The sequence below is a fragment of the Callithrix jacchus genome, chromosome 16, assembly GCF_049354715.1.
Source record: "Callithrix jacchus isolate 240 chromosome 16, calJac240_pri, whole genome shotgun sequence".
Taxonomy (NCBI): Eukaryota; Metazoa; Chordata; class Mammalia; order Primates; family Cebidae; genus Callithrix; species Callithrix jacchus.
The window spans coordinates 95,786,851-95,811,968 of NC_133517.1; the positions used below are offsets into that span (position 1 = coordinate 95,786,851).

General features: G+C 40.5%; 1 protein-coding gene and 1 long non-coding RNA gene across 2 annotated transcripts in view; one reads left to right on the forward strand and one right to left on the reverse strand.

Annotated features, from left to right (window-relative positions):
• Window positions 1–18,120, forward strand: part of ZNF706 (zinc finger protein 706) — a 31,370-nt gene extending 13,250 nt beyond the window's left edge. Inside the window, exon 4 of the mRNA XM_017965654.4 lies at window positions 15,134–18,120. The gene's annotated coding sequence lies outside the window, so the exon portion shown is untranslated. The remainder of the gene's footprint in view (window positions 1–15,133) is intronic.
• Window positions 14,437–25,118, reverse strand: part of LOC103788680 (uncharacterized) — a 38,038-nt gene continuing 27,356 nt past the window's right edge. The window contains exon 5 of the long non-coding RNA XR_004735510.3: window positions 14,437–19,721. This is a non-coding gene — a long non-coding RNA (uncharacterized LOC103788680). The remainder of the gene's footprint in view (window positions 19,722–25,118) is intronic.

The following is a 25,118-nucleotide window of genomic DNA, read 5'->3' on the forward strand; positions in this document are numbered from 1 at the left end:
CTGAGATTACAGACGTGAGTCACTACACCAGGCCGTGAAATATGTTTTTCACTGTTACCTGACTGCTATTAAGAAACAGTATTTTTATTAGATTGTCAGTTTAGTAAGTTACAGTAAAAAAATAACCTTTTATGTTTGGGATCTATATTTTATTAGGTTCTATTATTTAATATTTATGTATGTAGATTTTCTTAGTAACAAAATAGATTGTATTTAAGCCTTGGTTTGAATAGCCAGGAACATTTCTGATAGCAAGAGAGTTTCTTAGTTAGGATAGAAAATGGCCAAACATAAGAATTTAAAGCTGTAGTTGAATGACCCAGTGAGAAAAATGGTAAACACCTAAGTTCAAATCTGGCTCTGCTTTTTTCCTTGCTCATTTTGGACAGTTTGCCTCACCTTTCTGAGCTGCAGTATCTTCAGTCACCTTATAAAATGCAGAAACTAATACCTACCTCAAATGACTGTTTTAAGTTAACAAGCAAATGAAATAATGAGTATAAGCTCCTGTGCAGTCATGAGTGCTCAATAACTGTTAGCATTCTTTCCACTGTCTTCCGTTCCCTCCTTCCTCTAATGAAACTAACACAATGTCTTTACACATACTCATCTCACGTTTGCCCATTTCTGTTTGTGTTTTTTCTTAGGACTACAATGCTTTTTCCTCACCCAACCCCAGTCTTCTGCCATGGAAATGCTACTTATTCTTCAGGGCTTCACTCGAATGCTGATTTTCTTTTTTTTTTTTTTTTCATGAACCTCAGCACTTAGAAAAATGTACTAATGTGGGAAAAAGGAATATATAGTAATAAATGTGAAAGAATACTACAAACTATAAAAAATAGTGTTCAGGAGACTAAATTTTAGAAAGGCAAAAATTTCCTGAAAAGTAGTAAAGGAAATGTATTTACTTGTTTTCGTTTAAGCAGTAATAACAAGGAATGAGCGTTAGCACTGCCTAAGCAACTCCTATTTATTTGCTGTATATTTTGTAAAACTCTCATTGTGAAAGTGAACCCAGTATGATGAAATACTAAGAGGACGTATGATTTCACTGGGTTTTTACTTGGCTTTGATGAATTATGACTCAGAAAGCTATAGGAATTTGTAGAATTTGACATTAAGTCTGAGCCACTTTCAAGCAATAAAGTGATAAAGACAGGAAGCTGTCCAGAAGACAGGATAAGTAATTTGTGTCTTGATTTTCTAAAAGGCACAAAAGAAAAGATTGAAGAAAATGCAAAATTGTAAATTTGTTCGTGGTCTCTAGGTAAATAAGTGTGTTATCTTTTTACTGTGAAACTCCTTTTTCCTGTTAGGCCTTGGACAAATTTCATGTGTAGTTTTATTTCTAGTTTTTTCCCCCATCATATTTGTTTTCTTTGTGACAAGAGAAATTCTTCTAAAACACTTCAAGTCACAACCCCCTCTGAAACACGTAGGTGCTCTCCCTGGCCCACCAGATGAACGTACTCCTGGGTTGTGATTGACAGGTCCTCCACAGTCTGACCCCAGCATGTACTTCCAGCCAGCCCCTTCTGCTATACTTGTTCCCATGCTCTTGCTGAGTGAATTGCTTGCTGTTCCTTGAGAAACTCTCACTGTGCCTTTCTTGCCTCTGCACAGTCTTTCTGCATTTTAACTGGGGTGCCCTCCTTTCCCTCTTCCATTCTTATTGTGCCCTCTCTCTAATGCTGTCGAATCTGATAGGATCACTCCTTGTAACCCTCAAAGTCACTGGGTGTGACCTTCCATCTTTTCATCAGTATACTATTCTTTACTATCCTTGAGAACAAGAGTCGTCTTATTTTTGTGTCTATTTGAATGTTTATGACAGCATGAAACTGTTATCTTTCAGTATAGCATTCACTAAATTGCAACAAGCTATTCTCATTGCTTTATAGATTACTTTTTAATAAACTTTTTTGGATTTACTCTTTTAGATTACTAAAGCTATTAAGAAGAGGGTTCATATAGGTATTGCTGTATATGTAGAAACCTTTATAGTTTACAAAGTATTTTTTTTAATTGCATATAAAAATATGCTTGAGGAAATCAAGGGACAGCTTGATGATAATTTGAGCAAGGCAGAGTAATGTATGGTAATTTTGATAGCAAGATTGTCTACAGGCAATAGTACATTTTAGTATTAATGTACTAAACTTAAACTTTTTTTGAATTTCTGCACTCATATCTTGGCCACTTTAAGAGTGTGTGTAATGTGTGTGTTACCTGTTTACAGATAACACAGTGTATGGAGGGAAAGCTGATACAGAATCACAGTTCAGGAAGATTTCAGGCTGAAAGGCTAAGGTAAAACCAAGAAGCAGTTTAAATGGAATAAATGTTAAATCAATTTAGAATTTATAAAAATTACATTTTACAAGTACAAAATATGGGCAACAGTCTCTCGGCATTTTTTCAGGTTAAGAGCCAGTGCATTAGTTTAGTCTTATTATAAGTCAAGCATGACTTCTTTGCTTTAAAATATAGGAATGCAATCTTAGTTTAGGAGAACACATGTTAATCACACATTTTTATTTGTTGAGAGCCAGTTTTCTTGTGAAGTTGATCTTTTATTCTGGATGTCTTTGTCTTTGCTGTTTATAAGTGAAACATTGTCTAGATTCCACACAGTGCTGGGAGGAGATCGGGGATGGTGAGTCGACTGTAAACCATGTTCACTAGGGAGACATTTGGAAAGTTGCTGTGCTGTCTTGTTCTGAGAGCAGATCTGAAAGCCATGGATGGACGTTACCTCACTGTAAGAAACCTCATTACAGCATCTTGATCTCTCTAGTATCACGATTGCTTGTCTTACGGCAGGAGCACCCCTTCCTTAAAATTCTTAATAAAGGGGTTATCTGATTATGTCTGGGACAGGGCAGCAGGCTTTTTTAGCATTTGATAGGAGATCAGGTAGACAGGCTCTGAGATCCTTCTCATTCAGCAGTCCTCTTGCATTGAGTAATGCAATGCTGGGAGCCCATAAGATAGTTAGGTACTATGAGCATGTTTTGTCAAATGGGAAAAGCTACTCATATATTGACTTATTTGAACATACAAACTGCTTGATCTTTACTTGTCCTTATCTTTCTCAGATGCTTATAAATTTAAATGGAGAGAATATTGAGTCAGAATAGGTGTCAGAATATCTTCATCACACTTGGATTTGAGATACACTTCTGACTGTAGAGCATATTTGTATTCAGTGTTTTAATAGGCTCCTAGATTGTCAATCTTAGTTTAGAAATACTTCTTTTTATCACCTGGCAAGCTGTGTTTCAATATTATTACTGTAGGTCAGGATCATTCTTTTATCAGTGGACTCTAAACTTAAATCATAAAGTTCTATCAGTTAAAAAAAAATCTTGACTATACCGTCAATGTAATTATCCATAAATTATATGCACATACTTACATTGTAATTATAAAGCATTCACAGGATGAGATGAAAAGCATTCTAATATTTTCTTTTTGCATCTCAGTGGATCAACTTACATCACCACCTGGGCCGCACGCCTCACTTTCAGCCATTGCTGTTTGTCATAGAACCTGCCATAAAAACCTAGATTTTAAGCTTTTAGGGTTTTTAGCAGCTCACAGATACATAGCTCTTTATAAATCAATAAAAGCAAATGAAATGCAGTAAGGGTCCATGCTGTGTAAAAAAATACTCTGCAAAGCATGTGAAAGTGTACCCTTGAAAAAGTACACTGGTAAAGGGCACATAGCATCATTTTTTGAACACTTAGCATATATAGTTTGGAACATGATACCTGAGACTAGAGAAGTCAGGACTGGAGAGATTTGTATGAAGGTGAAGTCTTAGGAACATACCTTTAAGGCTGTATGTAGTGAAAAGAATAAACACACTAGAGTTAAAATGTTGGAAAGCCCTCACTTTTAGGGGATAAGTAGAGAAGGAGCTAGGAGAAGTAACAGAAAGAACAATCAGAAGGGGTCGGAGGAGCATCAGGGTCATACAGATTCTCAGACATGAGAAGAGTTTGGGTTTGAGGCTGGGTTGTCAAGATCATAAACTACCATCCGTTCACTGAGTGCCTGCTTTGTACCAGTGTGTGGATTAAATACATTCTCAACAGTGGTAATCAGCATCCCAAATGCTTCTGTGAGGTCAAAGGAATATGGTTTTGGGAAAACAGGAGTGGAAGCTGAGGGGCAAGGAAAGATCAGATACAGACCCCTGACTTGAATCAAGTAGTGTCGCACAGGGAATGTCCTCACATATGGGACCAACACTTCCTTCCAGGAGGCCTAAAGCACTGATTACCAATTGTGTAGCAGACTTGCTCACACCTTAAAATGTGCTGTGATGGTATTAATTTTTTTAGGCACAGTAAGCTCAATTTATATTTAAAACATTGACATAGATATTTGGAAATGATTATACCATATTTATATATAACAACCTATGATCTTCAGTGTTGTAACCCTAAGTAATTACACTTTACACATAAATTGATATATAATCATGCCTTGCTTAACCATGGGATACATTCTGAAAAATCCATTTTTAGGCAGTTTTGTCATTTTATGGACATCCTAGAATGTCTTAAACAAACTTAGATGGTATCGCCTACTAGAGACCTAAGCCATATTGCTCTTCAGCCACAAACCTGTACAGAGGTTATTGTACTGAATGTTGTAGGTAATGGCAACACAATGCTAAGTATTTTTGTATCTAAACATAAAAAAGATACAGTAAAAATACAGTGTAGGCCAGGCATGGTGGCTCATGCCTGTTATAACAGCACTTTGGGAGGCCGAGGCAGGCAGATCACCTGAGGTCAGGGGTTCAAGACCAGCCGGGTCAACATGGCAAAACCCTGTCTCTACTAAAAATACAAAAAAAATTAGCTGGGCATGGTGGGGAGTGCCTGTAGACCCAGCTACTCGGGAGGCTGAACCAGGAGAGTCTCTTGAACCCAGGAGTCAGGTTGCAGTGAGCCAAGATGACACCACTGCACTCCAGCCTGGGTGGCAGAGTGGGACTCCATCTCAAACAACAACAACAACAAAATACAGTGTAAAAAATACAAAATCAGACCTGTATTGGACATTTAACATGAATGAAGCTTGCAGAACTGGGAAGTTGCTTTGAATGAGTCAGTGAGTGGTGAGTGAATGTGAAGGCCTAGGACATTCCTGTATACCACTATAGACTTTATAAACACTGTACTTAGTCTACAAATATTTTTCTTTAATAGTAAATTGACCTTAGCTTACTGTAACTTTTGTGTGTGTAAGTTGTTTTTTCTTTGGTGGCTTTTTTTGTTTGTTTGTTTGTTTTGAGATGGAACCTCGCTCTGTTGCTCAGGCTGGAGTACAGTGATACGATCTCAACTCACTGTAACCTCCGTCTCCCGGGTTCAAGTAATTCTCCTGCCTCAGCATCTCCAGTAGCTGGGATTGCAGGTGCCCACGACCATGCCTGGCTAATTTTTATATTTTTAGTAGAGATGGGGTTTCACCATGTTAGGCAGGCTGGTCTTGAACTCCTGACTTCAGTGATCAACTGCCTTGGCCTCCCAAAGTGGTGTAAGCTACCACACCCAGCCTTAACTTTTTTACTTAATAAACTTTTTACTTTTTGACCCTTGTAATAAAATGCAAACACATTGTATAGACAGCTATACAAAAATATCAATTATATTCTTATTCTATATGCTTTTTTCTATTCTTAAAGTTTCTTATTTTACTTTTTAAACTTTTTTGTTAAAACTAAGACACAAGCACACACATTAACATAGGCCTACACAGAGTCAGGGATCATCAGTAGCACTGTCTTCTACCACCATATCATGTCCCACTGGAGGGACTCCAGGGGCACTAACACACGGAGCTGTCATCTATGATCATTGAAGCCTTCTTTTGGAACACATTCTAAAGAACCTCCCTGAGGCTATTTTGCAGTTAACATTTTTTTAAATAAGGAGATGAGTATACTCTAATGAAAAGTATAGTATAGTAAGGACATGAACCAGTAACACAATTATTATCATCAAGTATTAATACTGTGTACAGTTGTGTGTGCTGTGCTTTTATGACTGGCAGCAGAGTAGATTTGTTCATAGCAACATCACCACAAGCACTAGTAACAGATTGCACTACATATTACAAAGGCTACAATGTCACTAGATGATTGAGTTTTCCAGCTCCATTATAATCTCACGGGACTACCATTGTATACGTAGTCTATCATTGGCCAAAAGGTCGTTATGCCGTTTATGACTAATTATATATAAAATCGGATTTTATATATGAATTATATAAAATGCACATAAACATGAAGTAATAGTTTAAAAACAATTTATAAAATTATAAAATAACAAAGTTCTAAGTTATGTTTATATATATGTAAATGCACTAGACTTTATTGGTAGCATGAAAATAGAGCTCACCTTGAGCCATTCACACTCACTGTTGGTTAAATGGAAAATAATACTGACCTTGTGATAACCTTTCTGATCAATAGTTTAAACCCTGAGATACATTTTATTAAATGTGATTGTAGTTATTTTCTTGAGAAAATTCCTAGACATTAAATGTCTGGGCTGAAAGTATGCACAAAAGCTTCTACGCTGGTGTCCCTTGATGTAGATTGGACGACCAGGTGTCTGTGGGAAAGGTTTTGTATGGAGAAGTGATAGAGGAGTCATTCAGAAGCTGTCCTCAGTTTGTCAGCAAGTGACTCAAGTCTCCGAGGCCTAGGTTTCTTAGCTTTAAAGCAGTATCATCTCCCATCTCACAGCACTGTGACGAGGATTTTTTTTAATTTTGGAAAAGTGCTTTTGTAAAATGTAAAATCCCCTTTATATACACACACACACACACACACACACACACACACTTTAAGTTCTGAGATACATGTGTAGAACACGCAGGTTTGTTACATAGTTATACACATGCCATGGTGGTTTGCTGCACCCATCAACCCATCATCTACATTAGGTATCTCTACTAATACTATTCCTCCCTAACCCCCCTACCTCCCAACAGGCCCCAGTGTGTGATGTTCCCCTTCCTGTGTCCATGTGTTCTCATTGTTCAACACCTACTTATGAGTGAGAACATACGGTGTTTGGTTTTCTGTTCTTGTGTCAGTTTGCTGAGAAGGATGGTTTCCAGCTTCATCCATGTCCCTGCAAAGGACATGAACTCATCCTTTTTTATGACTGCATAGTATTCTATGGTGCATATGTGCCACATTTTCTTTTATTATTATTATTATTATTGTTATTTTGTAATTTATTTATTTAACTTTAGGTGCATACTATATCTGGCATTTCTCCCCATGTTATCCTTCCCCACCCTAACCTCCCTCCCTAACTTCCGCTGTCTCTCCCCTACCCCCTACAACTGCCCCCAGTGTGTGATGCTCCTCTCCCTGAGTCCACATGTTGTCATTGTTCAACACCCACCTATGAGTGAGAACATGCAGTGTTTGGCTTTCTGTTCTTGTGTCAGTTTGCTGAGAATGATGGTTTCCGGATTGATCCAAGTCCCTATAAAGGACACGAACTTACCATTTTTTATGGCTGCATAGTATTCCATGGTGTATATGTACCACATTTTCTTTGTCTAGTCTATCATTGATGGGTATTTGGGTTGGTTCCAAGTCTTTGCTATTGTAAACAGTGCCGCCGTGAAAATACATGTGCATGTGTCTTTATAATAGAATGTTTTATAGTTCTTTGGGTATATGCCCAATAATGGGATTGCTGGGTCAAATGGAATTTCTATTTCTAGATCCTTGAGAAATCGCCACACTGTCTTCCACAATGGTTGAACTAATTTACACTCCCACCAACTGTGTAAGAGTGTTCCTATTTTCCCACATCCTTCCCAGCATCTGTTGTCTCCAGATTTTTTAATGATCGCCATTCTAACTGGCGTGAGGTGTATCTCACTGTGGTTTTGATTTGCATTTCTCTAATGACCAGTGATGACGAGCATTTTTTCATGTTTGTTGTCCTCATAAATGTCTTCTTTTGAAAAGTATCTATTCATATCCTTCTCCCACTTTTGAATGGGGTTGTTTGTTTTTTTCTTGTATATCTGTTTTAGTTCTTTGTAGATTCTGGATATAGCCCTTTGTCAGATGGGTAGATTGCAAAAATTTTTTCCCATTCTGTTGGTTGCCAATTTGCTCTAATGATGGTTTCCTTTGCTGTACAGAAGCTCTGAATTTTAATTACATCCCATTTGTCTATCTTGGCTTTTATTGCCATGCTTTTGGTGTTTTAGTTTGAAGTCCTTGCCTATGCCTATGTCCTTAATGGTTTTGCCTACATTTTCTTCTAGTGTTTTTATGGTGTTAGGTTTTATGTTTAAATATTTAATCCATCTGGAGTTAATTTTAGTGTAAGGTTTCAGGTAGGGGTCCAGTTTCTGCTTTCTGCACATTGCTAGCCAGTTTTCCCAACACCATTTATTAAACATGGAATCCTTTCCCCATTGCTTGTTTTTGCCGGGTTTGTCAAAGATGATGAGATGGTTGTAGATGTGTGGTGTTTCTTCTGTGGCCTCTGTTCCGTTCCATTGGTCTATATCTCTGTTTTGGTACCAGTACCATGCTGTTTTGATTACTGTAGCCTTGTAGTATAGTTTGAAGTCTGGCAGTGTGATGCCTCCAGCTTTGTTCTTTTTGCTGAGGATTGTCTAGGCTATGCAGGCTCTCTTGTGATTCCATATGAAGTTTAAAGTGGTTTTTTCCAGTTGTGTGAAGAAGGTCATTGGTAGCTTGATGGAGATAGTGTTTAATCTATATGCCACATTTTCTTTATCCAGTCTATCATTGATTGGCATTTGGGTTGGTTCCAAGTCTTTGCTATTATGAGCAGTGCTGCAATAAACATATGTGTGCATGTATCTTTATAGTAGGAATGATTTATAATTCTTGGGGTATATACACAGTAATAGGATGGCAGGGTCAAATGATATTTCTGGTTCTAGATCCTTGAGGAATGGCCACACTGTCTTGCACAATGTTTGAACTAATGTATACTCCCTCCAACAGTGTGAAAGCATTCCTATTTTTCTACATCCTCTCTAGCATCTGTTGTTTCCTGACTTTTTAATGATCGCTATTCTAACTGGCATGAGATGCTATTGCATTGTGGTTTTGATTTGCATTTCTCTAATGACCAGTGATGATGAGCTTTTTTCATATGTTTTTTGGCCACATAAATGTCTTCTTTTGAGAAGTGTCTGTTCATATCCCTCACTCACTTTTTGATGGGGTTGGTTTTTTGCTTGTAAATTTGTTTAAGTTCTTTGTAGAGTCTAGATGCTAGCCCTTTGTCAGATGAATAGATGGCAAAAATTTTCTCCCATTCTATAGAGGTTGCCTTTTCACTCCGATGATAGTTTCTTTTGCTGTGCAGAAGCTCTTTCGTTGAATTAGATCCCATTTGTCAATTTTGCAATTTTGGCTTTTGTTGCCATTGCTTTCCTTTTTCTTTCTTTTGTTTTTTTTTTAGGTACAGTCTTGCTCTTGTCACCAGGCTGGAGTGCAGTGGCATGATCTCAGCTCACTGCAGCCTCCACCTCTCTGGTTCAAGTGATTCTCCTGCTTCAGCCTCCCAAGTAGCTGTGACTACAGGCATGTGCCATAACGCCCAGCTAATTTTTGTATTTTCAGTAGAGACGGGGTTTCACCATGTTGGCCAGGATGTTCTCAATCTCTTGACCTCATGAGCCACCCACCTCGGCCTCCCAAAGTGCTGGGATTACAGGCGTGAGCCACAGCGCCCAGCCACTTTTTTTTTTTTTTTTTTAATGAAATGTAAAATACAGTTCTACCCTGTTTGTTTTATTGACTTTTCATTAGTCTCTCAAAGATGATACACTTTTTTTCTTTATTAAAAGAAATGTTGGGGCCAGGCATAGTGGCTCATGCCTATAATCCCAGCACTTTGGGAGGCTAAGGCCATGAGGTTACAAGTTCGAGACCAGCTTGTCCAACACAGCAAAACCCATTCTTTACTAAAAAGACAAAAATTAGCCGGGCCTCATGGTACATACCTGTAATCCTAGGCATTCAGGAGGCTGAGGCAGAAGAATCTCTTGAACCCGGGAGATGGAGGTGGCAGTGAGCCAAGATTACACCACTGTATTCCAGCCTGTGTGACAAAATGAGACTCCATCACTCTGTCAAAAAAGAAAAAAGTTGGTGGGAAGACTGATTGTGTTCTGTTGTTGGAAAAAAAGCCAAATGGAGTAAGAGTTTAGAGCATGACTTTGAATGAGACCTATATTTCAGTTTCAGTCCTACCCCCCTTCCCTGTATGGCCTTAAGGCAAGTCACTCTACCTGTCCAAATCTGTTTCATCATTTGTAAAGTAGGGGTGGTAGTAATAGTTAACTCTCTCTTAAATGTGATAAAAACATTAAGTGCTTAGAGCAGGGTCCCCTCCCTCTACCTCACTGATCCTTGGCCTATTATGAACCAGGCTGCATAGCAGGAGGTGAGGGGTGGGCAGGCGAGCAAGTGAAGCTTCATCTGTGTTGTTTTTTTTTTTTTTTTTTTTTTGAGATGGAGTTTCGCTGTTGTTGCCCAGACTGGAGTGCAATAGCACGATTTCGGCTCACCGCAACCTCCACCTTCTGGGTTCAAGTAATTCTCCTGCCTCAGCCTCCCGAGTAGCTGGGACTACAGGCGTGCACCACCATGCCCAGCTAATTTTTGTATTTTTTTTTATTTGTATTTTTTTTTGTATTGTTTTTTAGTAGAGATGAGGTTTCACCTCGTCGACCAGGATAGTCTTGATCTCTTGACCTCGTGATCCACCCACCTCAGCCTCCCAAAGGCTTCATCTGTATTTACATACTCCCCATCATTTGCATTACTGCCTGAGCTCCACCTCCTGTCAGATCAGTGGCGGCATTAGATTCTCATAGGAGCATGAACCCTATTGTGAACTGTGCATGTGAGGGATCTAGGCTGCACACTCCTTAAAAGAATCTGATGCCTGATGATCTGTCACTGTCTCCCATCACCCTCAGATGGGACTGTCTAGTTGCAGGAAAACAAGCTCAGGGCTCCCACTGATCCTATTAATACATTATGGTGAGTTGTATAATTATTTCATTTTGTATTACAATGTAATAATATAAGGTGCACAATAAATGTAATGTGCTTGAATCATACTGAAACTACACCCCCCCCCAACCCTGTCCATGGAAAAATTGTCTTCCACAAATCTCATCCCTGTTGCCAAAAAGATTGGGGACCAAAAAGATTATTCAATTAATGTTAGCCAAACAGTAAGCAGGTGAATTTTCTGAGCCTGGCAGATATGCTGCTTGATTAATTGCTGTCTAAATTATTGGAGAGTACCAAGTGACCTTGGAAAAGTCACTTGATCCTTCTGAGTTCCAGTAAAATGAAGATAATACACACCTCCCAGGGTTGTTTTGAGGCTAAAGTGAGATAATATGAAAGCATCTGTATGATAATTTGCTCAACAAATAATTACAGAGTACATCCCATGGGTTATAACAGTGAATGAAATAGACAATGGTTTTGGTATTCATGGAACTTAGGCAGAGCAGGAATAAATACTGATTCTCAGTCAGAGAAGGCGGGGAGTACCACATCACACAAGTTATAAAATCAGAATGCAGTTCCCCCTCTGATAAAGAGAGGAGGTTTTATTCTCCACAAAATTAATGACACTTTCTAGTCACCAGCAGCTACAAGATTATGTCACTAGTACCAAGACAACTGGTAGTGGTTGATGACTGGCTATTTATAAGCCTGAGTATGAACTTAAGGCTGCCTTTCTGGAGCATGGGCCCAAGAATTGCCAGAATGTGCTGTCTGTCCGTGGTTACCCATTCTGCTGACTCTGGTAGGAACACATGTTCAATGACTTCTGGAATGTATTTCTAGTGATCAGAGCCCTGGGTGATAACCCAAAGGTGCTGGGGCACAGGTGGTTTTTTTTGTTTTTCTGTTTAATCCAGTTGAAGGTCATGTCTGGAAGTGGTATGGGAAATGAACAGATGGTTTTATACATACTATCAAATAAAAGTTAGCTTTTCTGGACCATGATTTATGGTACTGATATTTCAAGGTTCAAAAGCGCCCCTGGGAGTCTGTTGCCTCAGCTGGATTAGAAGTGTAATAGATTAGGGGATACTTCGGAAAGATAAAGGCGGAGGCAGCAGGAGTAGGCCAGGACAGGCTTCACACCCTAATGCAGGCCTTGTACCTGTGAGGGGAGAAGGGGAGAAGGAGGGAGGGGCTGGGTAGGAAATGCCTCCTATTGCGGCACAGTTCTCAGAAAGCTGCTGACCAGCCCATGGTGTCCTCAGGCAAAAGTTGCCCAAGAGAAGAATCCCTTGTAGGGCTGGGATGGGCCACTACTGTACCCCCAGTGCTAGGTCAGCAGCTGGGGAGAGGGCAGGGCCCTGGACAGAGTGTGGCTCAGCATAAAGACAGTGGTAAGTCTGAAAGGGCCAGCCTCCCACAGCTGGCCGTCACATGGAGAGAGAGCTAATAGCATACTGAGAGCTGCAGACCCCAATTTGAATACCGTTTTTGGGAGCTGTGGCATATGAAGGTAACTCCTTAGGAATCCAATGTGCAAAAACACCCATATCTAGATATTCATTCAGTACTGATCACCTAGGTGCCAGGTACTGGGGATGCAACCCTGAGCATGATAGAAGGGGTCCTGCCTCGTGTAGTATATAGTCTGTGAGGGCAGACACAGGGCACCATGGAAAAGCCCAGCAGGTGTATCCTTCTCTACACAGGTGGTTATCACTTTCCTCTTATGAGGACAGGTAAGCTGAGCTCTGCAGGCTTAGGAAAGCAAGTACAGAGGCCTTGAGTAAGAAAGAGGGCCCAAGTGCCAGAGTGAAGGGAAGACTCCAGGGGACCAGATGGCATGGGATGAGGTTTACAGCAGAGCAGGAGCCAAATTCGGCAAGGCTTCGTCAGTTATGGTGAGGCTTTTGGACTCTATTTAAATGTGACGGGAAGAGCGGAAAATGTCCTGAGCAAGGGCGCAGCATGATCAGATTTACGTTCTGTGAAGAGCAGGCTCCCTTCTATGTAAGGATCATTTGGAAGGTGGCAAGTGTGTGTGGTGGTGGGAGACAGATGAAGAGTCATCTGTAATCACAGTAATCCAAGTCGGAGATGTTGGAAACTTGGACCTGCTGATGGCTTCTGTGTATGGATGAAAGAAAAAGAGGAATCAAAGATGCCTCTCAGGTCTCTGTTCTAATCAGCTGGGTAGATAGGCCACATACTGAGATGATAGAGAACATGGGAGAAGGAACAGATTTGAGAGGAATGTGCTAGGAAGTTAAGAACTCAGTTTTGGATATAAGTTTGGGATGGCCATTGGCCAAGTGGCAGTGTCAGGTAATCGTACTTGAACACGTATGTCCAGAAGCATATGTGATTCTGGGAGGGAGGTTGGGCTAGAGATAATAAATTCCAGAATTGTCAACATGTAGAAAGTATTTATTTTATTTTATTTTATTTTATTTTATTTTTTGAGACGGAGTTTCGCTCTTGTTACCCAGGCTGGAGTGCAATAGCGCGATCTCAGCTCACCGCAACCTCCGCCTCCTGGGTTCAGGCAATTCTCCTGCCTCAGCCTCCCGAGTAGCTGGGATTACAGGCACGCGCCACCAAGCCCAGCTAATTTTTTGTATCTTTAGTAGAGATGGGGTTTCACCATGTTGACCAGGATTGTCTCGATATCTTGACCTCGTGATCCACCCGCCTCGGCCTCCCCAAGTGCTGGGATTACAGGCCTGAGCCACCGCGCCCGGCCATTGTAGAAAGTATTTAAAGCTTTAGGGTTGTGTTCACTTGGGAAAGGATTATAGATAGAAAATTGAGGGCTCAAGACCAAACCCTGAGGAGCCCCTACATTCAGAGGTTAAGTAGAGGAATAGGAGGCAAGAAAGGAGAGAAGCAGCAGGGGAAGGGTGTTTCTGGGGGAGCACTCAGTTCAAAGACCTTGAGGGGAGGGCAAGCGAGATGAGAGAAAAGGCTTGCTAACCTGAGGGCATAGTGGGGACTCACAACCTGAGAGTATCTGCAAATGAGTGGGGAGGATGCATCCCAAATTCGTGGGTTAAAAAAGGATTGGGAGATGAGAAGGTAGAAACAGCATGTATAAAACTTTCAAGAGTTTTGTTGTGAAAGGCAACTGAGAGATGATTAATCACGAGAGGCAGAAGTGACCGCTGGAAGAGAATCCCAAGTTTTCTTTTTCTTTCTTTTTTTTCTTTTTTGAGATAGAATTTTGCTCTTGTTGCTCAGGCTGGAGTACAATGGCGTGATCTCTGCTCACCACAGCTGACAACTCCTGGGTTCAAGCCATTCTATCTCAGCCTCCCGAGTAGCTGGGATTACAGGTGTGCTCTACCATGCCTGGCTAATTTTCTACTTTTAATAGAGATGGGGTTTCTCCATGTTGGTCAGGCTGGTCTCAAACTCCTGACCCAGGTGATCTGCCCGCCTCAGACTCCCCAAGTGCTGGGATTACAGGCAGGGATTGGTTTAAGAAAGAAGTTGTTGTAAAAAGAACATTAGGACTAATAATTTTCATCCCACTTTGTCAGGATTAGACTCCTAAAAAAAAGGAAGAACAAAAGCTATTCCCAGCCATGGGAGTGGAGAAGGCCCAGGTTAGCGGGGCCTCCTTCTCAGTCAGGACAGTGAGTGACTGGGAGACAGGTTTTCTATCAGCATGTGGAAACCCTTGGAGGTTGGACCTGAGTGGTGTCACTTAGACGTCTTCTGACCTAGATCGGAGGTAATGAATCCAAAGAATGCTGCATGATAACCTAACCTAAACAAGGCCAGCCTTTGAGGAGTTCAATAAGAAAACCATTACAGTAGGAGGCAGAGGACTTCTCTCCCCTCGGTAAATGATGGCCACAGCTACAGGGAGGACAAGGTCTCAGGGACATTAAGACCAACACTGAAACAAGTAACAATGTCTGTTTCTGGGTTATAGCCGCACCATTTACTGCCAATTAAGGCATCCTGACTGTGGGGCAGAAAGGATAACTGGGTATTAGGAGCATAAAATGTCAGGAGCCAAAAATAAACTATTGTCATTTCTTTTGTAAGGGTTTCCCAAACTCTTGATTGCCTCTTGCAAGCAGATGACCTGGGAGCAAATGTCATGGCAGAATGATGGACTCCTAGCAAGGGCCAAAGCTTGCCCTGTGAAGACTGGAAAGAATATATGCTTGCCAGAGATTCGGTAACCTCACCAAGAAGACCTTAAACTGCAATTTAAGAGAGTGGAAAAATTGCTCGGGTGAAACTGTAAACCCCGTTACTTATAAGAAAACCTGTGACACAAAGCAATTGGAGAATCTCTTAATTTGCATGCAAAAATAACAGGAGGAAAAAGTAAAGAATGTTATATATGATTTCAAGTGTGAATATGAAGCAAAGGAACTTGAGATGTTAACACCTGGAAGAAATCAGGATTTCCTAGATACCCCTGAAACACAGGGCTCAGGACTAGAATGTGGAAGGCCTGAGAGAAAGGATAGCAGAGGAGCAGTATATGTCCAAAATGTTTGAAAGTACACAGAACCAGAAGCCTACATGAAAAAGCATGGTGGAGAATATTTGTGTGGAAATGAGAGAGACTCAGGTGATTCTACCATGGGAGCAGTTTAAAACCAGGAACCACAAGCCACTACCATCCGTAGGCCATGTTTCCTAACCCCAGTTTCAAACTAAGACAGGCAAGATGTAGTAAAAATGTTTTTCAGCTCTCTAGGCCTTTACTAGAATGTTCAGTCTGCTCAGAAAGTGCATTTGGCAAAGTATTGACTTGACAATTTCATATCTGAGAAAATGAATGAAAAAAATGAGGGTCTACTATCTAATTCTCAACAAGAAGGAAATTGTATCATTGTAGAGTTTACAATTACATGTAGAAGATGTATCATGACTAGTAAAAAGTGGTGTGAAAACTCAGAAGAGCAAAAGCTATACCCAGGTTCTAGCAGGGAGGCCCTGGGTAATCAGGCAACACGCTCCAAGGTAGAATGGAGTCAGCACTGGGGTCCAGGAGACTCAACTTTAGTGAGATAGATTGTGTAAAGTTCAGAAAATTATAGGTATGATTCCATGGCCAGAAACTAGTTCAAGAGGAATGGAGCCCTAAAAAACAGTTCTGTCACACAATCACTTGTAATTGTGAGAAAGAAGTAGCTCAGGTACCTCGCAAGGCCTGAGATTGCATTGAGCTCTCCGACAGACGAGAGGTGCTCACAGGGTACCTGGACAGCACCAGCTGCTAGGAATTGGCTGGAAGGCCAACTCCTGAAAAGCTGAGGCTTTCAAATGTGTACTGGTAAATATAAAGAGAAGTTATATTTAGAGATTAAAGATTTTAAATGGAGTAATGTAAAGACAACAGCTGACAAGAAATGAACAGAACACTGCAGTTGGGAGGGATTGGTAAAGAAAGACCCCAGAAATGCTGGGAACCTCAGAAAAGACAGCTTTGTCAGCATCTGTTTTTCTGACCCAGAATAAGATCTTCCTTTTAGATCTGCTGGTCAAGATATAGACCTGAACTCTAAGCCAGCCCTGGTCTGTGAGATTATTGCCCATTCATGCCCAAGACTGGAAAAGCTTTACTTTCAGTATTCCAAATCTTGCTCAGGGTGTAGTCCTCCATGCTTTTCAAGGCTGTGTGTCCCATTGGGTAAGGCTGTGGTCTTCAGAGTGAGACAGCAGCATTAGAACTGCTTCGCCCGCCTGCCTGTTATAAATGTAGGTGCTGGTACCTCTCCCATTACCTACATTCCCAAGCAATTTAGAACCTTCAGGAGAGCAGGAAGGGAGCTTCAGAAATCAGCATTTTCAACATATTCTTCAAGTGATTCTATCCAAAATTAGACTTTCAGAACTACTGAGCTAAGTCAGCTAACACCTCTTATTGCTCAGAGCTTCCATGAGTATATGGGCTTACAGCCTGAAAATCCCTTTTTATCAAAGCTTTGCTGCAATGTAACTCGTGGGACAACAGACAAGATTTCCTGTGGAAGTCAGGCCTTTAAAAAAGAAAGGTTATACTTTCCCAATGGTTAGATTTGCAGTAATTCTCAACTCTGCATGTTAAAATCTCCTGGAGAACTTTTAAAAACACACATGCCCATGCCCCACCCCAGACCAATTAAATCAGGAACTCTGGAGTGGGGATCGGCATAATTGTTTGCTTGTTTGTTTTTGTCTTGTTGTAAGCTTTCCAGGTGGTTCTGATGTGTGGACAGCATTGAGAACTACTGCTGTTTAAACTTTAGAAAAATAACACTTTTAAAAGGCTCTATTCCATGTGATACATCTTATCCTTTCACATCAACAAATAACTCCTACTTTCCATTTCTTCTTCATGAAAGGTAGTGTTCTCATTTCTCAAAATTAGAAAGGATGAAAGAAACATGGTTAAAAGAGAACACAAAAATGTGTGTCTAGGCCCTAAAAATTTGCTTTTGGGGCACTGAAAAGATAGGCAGATAAAGTTGCATAGCCATAAGTCCTTAACACTTATGATAAATGAGAGTGGCCAAAAGACAGGAATCAAGGAAATGTCAACCCAGTTGTCCAAAAGGTGACTCACGGACAATACCAGCTAATAAAATTGAATGTTTCCTGGGAAAAATTATACAATGCTTATTTTAAAAGATAATTTGTGAGATTTAAAAAGGAATCAGAAAAAGTTTGGGTACATTGAGGGGTGCTGGCAACGGAGTTTAACCCTACATGTGACAAAATCATTTTGAATATCCTCACATTATATGATGGATATGATGGAGAAGTGTAGACTGCATTGTTACTCAGTTTAGATGAATATACAGTTGCTTGAGCATCCACATTTAAACCTCATCGATAATGGAATGATGTTTAACCTGGACTCTAGTCCTCTTTCTTGTTCTGATATTTTTTGAGACCTATAGTTGTGAACCCTGGAAGTGAATTTTAATATAAAGAATTTTATCCAAAGTGATGTTATACTTCAACTTAGGAATGTACATACACATATACACACACAGGAGACTTCAAAAATAAAACTTGATTTCTCAACGTAAGCTCCATCAAGTTCAAGTTACTTTTGTGAGCAATGATACTAGCCATCATTTAGTCCATTCCTAAAGAACTGAGGGACCTGGGAATTTAACCATGTCAATGCTGCCTTTTTGGTTTTTTGGGTTTTTGTTGTTTTTGCATTATTAACTGAGGAAAGAAACAAAAAGAAGTGAGAAGGAGCCAAATCAGGACTGTAAGGTGGATGCCTAACATCAAAACTCATAAAATTGCTCTTGTTTGATGAGAGGAATGAATAGGAACATTGTCATGGTGGAGGAGGATCTCAGGTGAAGGTTTCCTGGGTGTTTTTCTGCTAAATCTTTGGCTAACGTTTTCAAAACACTCTCATAATAAGCAGATGTTAACATTTGTTAGCCCTACAGAAAGTCAACAAGTAAACATCAAACAGTTTGATCATCCCCAAAACTGCTGCCATGATCTTTGCTGCTGACTAGTATCCTTTTGCTTTGGCTAGAGCACGTAATGCTTCTTCGTGGCCATGGTGTGATTGTGCTTTGTCTTCAGGACTGTACTGGTAAAGCCATATTTCATCTCTTGTTACTTTAAAGAAATGCTTCAGAATCTTGATGTTACTTGTTTCCAGTTTTCATTGAAAGCTCTGTTTTTGTCTGCAGATGATCTGGGAGTAATGGTTTTGGCATACATTGAGTAAAAATTTCGCTCAACTTTGATTTTTTCAGTCAGAATTGTGTGAGCTGAATCAGTTGAATTGTCTATGGTGCTGACTATTGTTTCTGCTATTAATTGTCAGTCCTTTTCAATTAGGGCACGAACAAGATGAATCTTTTTCTCACAAATTGATGTGGATGGTTTGCCACTATGGGCTTCATCTTCAACATCATTTCATTGCTTCTTAAAACGAGTTATCCATTTGTAAACTGCTGATTTCTTTGGGGAATTTTACTCCTAAAGTTTTCATAAAGCATCAGTGATTTCACCATCCTTTTACTCAAGTGTCAACATAAATTTGATACATTTGTTTTTGCTTCAATTTTAGCAAAATTAATTTGCTCTCATGGGGCTCTTTTCAAGCTGATGTGTTACCCTTCTGAGAGCTTCACACTAGATCCTATTCAGACTTGTTATAACAAGTTAGTATGAGTTTATTTGGCCAAAAAAAAAAAAAATTGAAACACATGCATAGTTTCCGCATACATTTCCATGAACGTTTGAAAAGGTCTTGAGATATACACACACAAGCCCAACATGGATTCTTCCAACTTCCTCTTTTCTAAAGTTTCTTTATCTCCCCATAATTCCATAAAATAGTGTATAACAGACTTGGCTTTGGCTTATTGGACTCTTAGCCCAACTTAGTTGTTTTTCTGCTTTAACTTTGGTGACTCATTTTTGCTCAGTTCTGATTCAGACAATGGAAAACTATTTTAGCAAGAGCTGAACTGATTTTTATTCCCCTGTTGATGTCCAAAGCTCAGCCCACCGTCATGCACTGTGCATTCCCATTCTCTTTTGCTGGCCAAATTCACCAATGAAGATTGAATTGACTAAACATGTACTAAGTGCATTCTGCAGATGCAACTGAAGACTGAATTTTGGCGATCTTTGCTTCCCAAAGAATCCCCTGTAAAAAAAAAAAAAAAAAAAAAAAGACAAAACATTTCTTTTTCTACTAAGTAGCCCAGTTTTCCAATCACATGAATATTCTGGAGTATTTTTGGAGAGAACCAGATTTATTGAAGAGTTGTTGAGTCCTTTAAAATGTTTTTTTTTTTACCCCAGATAATGACAAAATTAAATTTATTCTCTGAATATAAATCATCAGAGTAAGAAGGTAAGATTTAGTCAAGAAGATAACATTTGTTGGACTATGGGTTCAGCTGTGTGCAACAGAGACCTAGGGTATCAACGGCTTAAGCAATATTGAGGTTTATTTCTCTTCCATGACAATGTGTGAGTCGACTAGTATGGCGGGTCCATGGTGTCAAGGATCTGGGTATCTCCTGTCTAGCTTCGTTATCTCTAGGGATGGCCATCATCGGCATGGTCTAGACAGGAAAGAGGAGGATGGGGATACTCCCTCCCCAGAGGTTGCACCCAGCACTCCCCTTAAATACACACACATACACAGACACTCCAGCTGCAATGAAGGCAGGGAAATGTCTTTATTTTGTGCAATCAGTAAAAACCGAGATTCTGTCAAGAGAGAAAGAGGACAGACTTTGAAGAAAAACAAGTAGACTTTCCAACATATTTCTGAAAATTTTTAAATTTCAGAAGGGGCCATAGGTGGGCCAGGCAGGGAAGAATCATTATCTCACCAAAAGAATGACATTGGGCTTCAAGCATCTAAGCCACTATCAAAAAGGTTGGTGCTCTTGCAGGTTTTTCTTTAGAGGGCACCTGTCAAGCTGGGAGAACACTTCTCTAGGTGGCCTTGAGCTGGCATTACTGACCCACTCAATCAGAGCTGTCCTGCAGCCTCGTTAGCACATCATAAGAACCCAGAGTGGAATTCTGGGCTGGAAGAGCTGGACAGAAAGTGGAGGGAGAAGGTCCTCCCAGTGGCAAAGCTAATTAAAAGCAGAAACCTGTTTTCCACGTGCACCTCCTCAATATGCACACATGCTGCTTTCTTGTCATTACATGCCTCACTTGTCACCAAAGCATTTTCAATCAATTCCTGGGTGTTGTTCTTATATCTTTAGATTTAGCACATTCTTTCTTTAGTGCTCCTCCCTTTTATTCCTTCAGCTGCTTAGAACAATTTTCTTCGGCATTTAAACAAACCCACATACATTCCCCTCCCCCTACTTTTCTTTTTTAAATAAAGCAAATGCTGCTTTCTTTTAACCAAAATAAAAGAGCCATAGACAATTCCATCTTTTAGGTCCACATGACAGATCTCAAGTCAAGCATTCGTTTTCTACCTATGTGGAACTTTAATTAGTTTAAGTGGGAGGTCTGTGCCAAGAAACAGGCACCACATCACAGTTGGAATCTGCAGAGCAGATTTTTTTCTCTTAATAATGCTCTTTCAAACCGAATCCCGCTCGCAGTTTTGATACCGAAAGCATGTGTCTTCAACAGCTACGAGTCGTTTCCGGGTCGTTTGCATTAACCATGAGCTTTCCTGACAGCCTTGACCCATAACAGCAGACCTCTGTGTTTGAAGTGCTATATAATTTACAGAGCATTGCACATGTGTCGCCTCATGTCAGCTGCACACTTAGCCTGCTAGGAAATAATATCACCCCCATTTTGGTGATGAAAACATTGAGGCCTGGAATGGTTAAGTGACAAAGAATGAACTAAAACTGGGTCCAATCTGTCCGTGTTGCTAATGTAAGATGTTAAAGAACTGTCTTCAGTTAAAAGAGAATGAGCATCTATTTTTAACAATGTGCTAAATGTTCTTTTCTTCTTTCCATAGTCCAAGATTGCCCCAAACTTTGATTTGATATAATTATTTTCCATAATCCTCTAAGTCAGGCTTTGAAATTCTTCTCTGCCTCTGGGTCTTGGTTTGCTTTGAGGTAAGGATGGCCAGCATGGATCTTTCTTACATAATCTCTAGGTCTTATATTTTAGTTCCCTATCTGAAAATGTGTGATGCCACTTTGAATCTACGACAGTAAAGGAAAACAATTTCTCATATATGCTATTTAAGAGTTAGATATTTAAGATTAAAGGAACTATATGTAAATATCACTTATCCAGAAGTTTTCTGAATATTGCATTTCTCATGGAAATGCTGGATTTTTTTTTTTTTCTTGAGATAGTCTTACTCTGTTTCCAGGCTGGAGTGCCGTGGTGCAATCTCTGCTCACTGCAACCTCCGCCTCCTGGGTTCAAGCGATTCTCCTGCCTCAGCCCCCTGAGTAGCTCAGGTTATAGGCACATGCCACCACACCTGGCTAATTTTTGTATTTTTAGTAGAGATGGGGTTTCACCATGTTGGTCAGGATGGTCTCGATCACCTGACCTCATTATCCACCCACCTTGGCCTCCCAAAGTGCTGGGATTACAGGTGTGAGCCACTGCGCCCCACCAATGCTGGATGTTTTTAAGCTATATTATCAGTTATAAAACAATTTGAGAAAAAGGAAAAAAAATTCCACAAAGATAACAAGAACTCTGTGTGGTGTGTGTGTGTGTGTGTGTGTGTGTGTGTGTGTGTAGGAATCAGTTGGTTTTCACAAAAAGTGCTGTTAGAAGTTTATTAGACTGCTAGAAAATGTGTTTTATATTAAAAATCACTAAGAGCACAATCATTGTTTTAAAGATGCTTTAGAATGGGAATAAATGTTCAATCTTTTTAACATGTATCGGCATGTATCGAGTGTGCTCTTTTAAAGAAAAATTTCAAGTATTATAAAATATAAGAAACTTTAAAACTGTGTCATTTATAATGTAAAATTAATTCAGTGGCTGACTCATAGCTCCCACATTCATCTTCAGTTCTCTTTAGCTCATATGGTTTTCTTTAAAAATTAGTGATATCAGCTAAATGGAACTGTTTTCCCCTCCTACCCACAGAGAAAAGTGCTTTTGTGAACATGTCAGGAGCAGGCTGGCTGTGCGTACTTGATAACCAGATTTGAGAGCAAAGTCCAAAGAGATAATACTGTATCCATCTATTTATTTTATATACATAAGCTACCTTTTTAGAACCAAGGAATGTTCTATCTAGAAAAGAACTTGGAAGTCTTCCAATGTAGCCTCTTTATTTTGCACCTGTGGAAACTGAGGCACAAAGGTGTTCAGCAACTTGCACAAAGTCACACAGCTGGCAGAGGTAGGCTGGGACTAGAACCCAGGTCTGTGTGACTCCAGAGTCTGCGCTCCTCCCACTACACTGCTTCACAGATAGCAGCTGATCTGCCTCAAATCCTCTGGCCTTTGGCCTTTCCAGCTCTGCACTGCTCCTGCCTAAGAGTGCCTTCCACTGTGCCATGCTAAAGCGCCTTAGAAGGCAGCTGCACATTGTTCTGTAAAAGCCCGCACATGTAGGAAGCTAGCTCTCTGTTCTTGCTGGAGATCTTCTCAACTCAATTCTGCAAACAATTTAGGCTTTCCCAGACTAAGCAGTTACCAAAGGTATTTCATCTGTTTGTTCTGAAAATGCAGCTGCTCTCTAGATTTATGTGTGCTCTGATAAGAAATATTTTGTCTAACAATAAAAATCATTTCCTTTGATGAATACTGTTTTTGCTTTCTTTTCTAAGAATGATATTTCATGTCTGTTCCATAGTAGCATTGCCCCCACTAAGCAAATTCTACTACCAGTTTATGTTCCAGACCAAAGGAGTTAAAGCTTCTAACTCAGCCATTCAGGGCCCTGTCTAAAGAATCAGAGTCATAGGTGGCGGTCTTTGTCAAGCACATCCCTTGGTGGAGGGCAGACGGGGAGGCATGACTGGAGGGGCTTTAGTGATGGTACCCTCACCTGCATCCCTTCATCACACTCCTTAAATGCCCGAATGCTGCATAAAGTCTTTGGCCCTTCCTCTTAGGCCTTGTACGTCATAAAATGATATCACAGTGGGGAAGATGTTGAGGACATCCATGAGAACCAGGAACAGGCAGAGCCTGAACCAGGGCCCTGAAGGAAGTGGGAGGGTACAGAATACAGCTTTCCGGAAAGAGAGGAGAGGCTGAAGGCACAGCCAGGGAATGTACATGCAGTTCCTGGGCCTCAAGTGGGCCGGACTTGTGCACATGGAAGCTGTGTGGCAGGCAGTGAAGAACATAGACTCTGGAGGCAGGTCCCCTCGCTGTATGACCTTGGCCAAGGTTGTTAGCCTTTCTGTGCCTCAGTTTCCCTATATTCAAAACAAGTGTAAGAATAGTATCTATCTGCAGGCATTGTCTGGAGGATACAGTGAGTAGATACATCTGAGACAGAGGCTGTCAGCAACCCCACACTACCCTCTTCCTTCTTTTCTGTAATAATAGACCCAGTTTTCAGCTCTGCACATGGCTGCCCAGGATGAAGACTTGACTTCCCAGACTCCCTTGCAACTATCTGCGGTTGTATAACTGTGCCTGACCAATGAATTATAAGCAGATGCTATCTGACAACTACCTAGGAAGGGCAGCTGGCATGTACTTTTTTCTTTTCTTTTTTTTTGAGACAGTCTTGCTCTGTCACCCAGGCTGGATTGCAGTGGCACAATCTCAGTTCACTGCAACCTCTGCCTCTCTGTTCAAGCAATTCTCTTGCCTCAGTCTCCTGAGTAGCTGGGCTTCCATGCATGTGCCACCACAACCTGCTTTGATGTGTCTTAAGGGACACAGTTCCTCATTCTTAGGATGTTGTCCTCATCCCTATAGTCCAAAAAAGCAACTAGAACATCAGACATCACATCTACATTCCAGGCAGCAGACTACAAGGTACAAAAAAAAAAAAAAAAAGAGTAGAGTATATGCCAGACTGGCAGTGGCTCTGGCCTGTAATCCCAGTACTTTGGGAGATGGGCAGATCACTTGAGGTCAGGAGTTCAAAACCAGCCTGGCCAATATGGTGAAACCCTGTCTCTACTAAAAAATAAAAAAATTAGCCAGGCGTGGTGGCATGTGCCTGTAGTCCCAGTTACTCAGGAGGCTGAGGCAGGAGAGTCACTTGAACTTGGGAAGCAGAGGTTGCAGTGAGCGTGCCACTGCTCTCCAGCCTGGGCAACAGAGTGAGACTCCATCTCAAAAAAAAAAAAAAATGGATGAGGTGAAGCCAAATTATAGAAGGGCTTGCAAATCAAGGAGAAAATTTGACCTTGATGCAAGGCAAAGCTTCTATTTGTTACTTGTAAAATATGATTTGAGAAGAAATAAAATGACCCATAATCACTAGGACCATCCCAAAAAGGTAAAAGGCAAGAGGTATGGAAAGCAGGGGAAATAATTTTACCAGGCCCTAGGCTAAGAATAGTTGTTAAAATTATGCATAAAATATAGCTCTGAATTGCTTGGCTTCTTTGGCTCTAAAAAGATGGAAGCATTTTCAGTCTTTGAAGCAGAGGTT